Source organism: Oncorhynchus clarkii, chromosome 5, assembly GCF_045791955.1.
Source record: "Oncorhynchus clarkii lewisi isolate Uvic-CL-2024 chromosome 5, UVic_Ocla_1.0, whole genome shotgun sequence".
Classification (NCBI taxonomy): Eukaryota; Metazoa; Chordata; class Actinopteri; order Salmoniformes; family Salmonidae; genus Oncorhynchus; species Oncorhynchus clarkii.
In genome coordinates, this window is record NC_092151.1 from 78425461 (window position 1) to 78427311 (window position 1851).

Consider the following 1851-nt stretch of genomic DNA (forward strand, 5'->3'; position numbering starts at 1 on the left):
AGGCGTTTGAGCTCTTCAAAATTTCCTAATTGCACCCACTGGGAATGATCTGAAATAATCCTTGAAGGCTTTTTGGTTTCATGACTTTGCAGCGAATGAAGAACAGTTTTGTGAGCAGTTTATGTTCATTTTCCTACATAATACATAATGGTGGTTATGTGGAAGTGTCTTTAAATGCATATTTTTAACATTAAAGAAACACATTTCTGTATGGCTATACTATGTCTGTGTTCCTTATTGTGCCTTGTGTTTGTATACATATCACAAGTTTTGTAATAGCTTTCTTCCTCCACTCGGTTCCCCAGTGGCAGAGCAGCTGAATGAATAATGGGTGGCTATGAAGGAATGACTCCCTAATCCCTAATGCTGCTGACTCACATCAGCTGGTACCTGATGAACAACTCTCCCTCAAACTAACTGTTCAGCCTGCTATCTCCCTCTTGAGTCAACATCTTTTTGTCTCTCTTTCTCTCGCCCTCTCTCTCTCTGCATCTCACTGTATGAGGGTCTCTCTCTCACACACACACACACACACACACACACACACACACACACACACACACACTCCCCCCCCCCCCTCTACACTATAGAGGAGATGTCTACTGCCTGTATCCCGCCCCTGGCCACTGCCTACTCGGACCCAAAATGAGTGCTCAGGGCCAGTGTTAGAAGCTCTGGTGAATTTAGAGGTGTTTGAGCTCTTAAAAACGTCCTAATTGCACCCACTGGGAATGACCTGAAATAATCCTTGAAGGCTTTCTTCTTTCATGATTTTGCAGCGTGCTATCTCCATCTTGAGTCAACATCTCTCTCGCACACACAAGTTCAAAATGAGAGAGAGCATGAGCAGAATAACATCAACATGCCTTTGAGAGCTATCATGCTTTTGGGTGGTTTATTAAGCATAACGACAGAGTATATTTTAAGTGTGCCTTTGGTTTGTTTGCGGTAAGAAATATCTACCCCCTCTACTATCATTAACATATTTTCAAAGGCAGCATTTGCATAACAGTAGTGATCTGTCCCACTGGGCACAGACGTCTATTCCAAGTTGGTTCAACATCATTTCATTGAAATGACATAGAAAACAACGTTGATTCAACCAGTGTGTACCCAGTGGGTTAGGTCATTAACATTTAAGCATGTCTTACTGTGACAGTCGAACATGACAGTACTGAGTTTCAGCCTGATAGGAACAGTCACATTTTCTCTGAGATTTGCTCGTTGCCGGTCTGCCTCCATCTACTCTGCTATCTAATAGTAATGAATGTTTATCTGGTAAGTGAAACACTTAGAGAACACAAATTAACATTTCAACAACTCATGACACCATTACCACATTGTTTACAGCAAAACTAAATAATCACCCACAAAAAGCACAATTTAGGAGTATATATAAAAAAGTATATATATATAAAAAGTATATATATAAAAAATATTTTAAACAAGATATTTTATATGTTGTCAAAATTGGCTTGCTTCCAATTACTGGTAGCTGAATTAATCAACACAATATTTTTTATGGAAAAATCTCATCTAAAAATGTTCAACATTATCCATGAACGTCGGATAGCACCTACCGTATTAACAGGTTATCACTCCCATCTCCACAATATCCCAAAATCTCCATCCCAGAGGAACTAAGACACAGACACACACACACACCAGTGTTTCGCTTATATTAATTTGTTTCCGCCACTCACAAAAATATGATTGAATGATTTTAACAAAAAAAAAACCAGTTGATAAAATATTTTCAGTGTAAACTTAACTGACTAAAACTAGATATGAAGTATGTAGAAAAGATAATGGAGCTATAAACAGTACCAGTCAAAAGTTTGGACACACCTA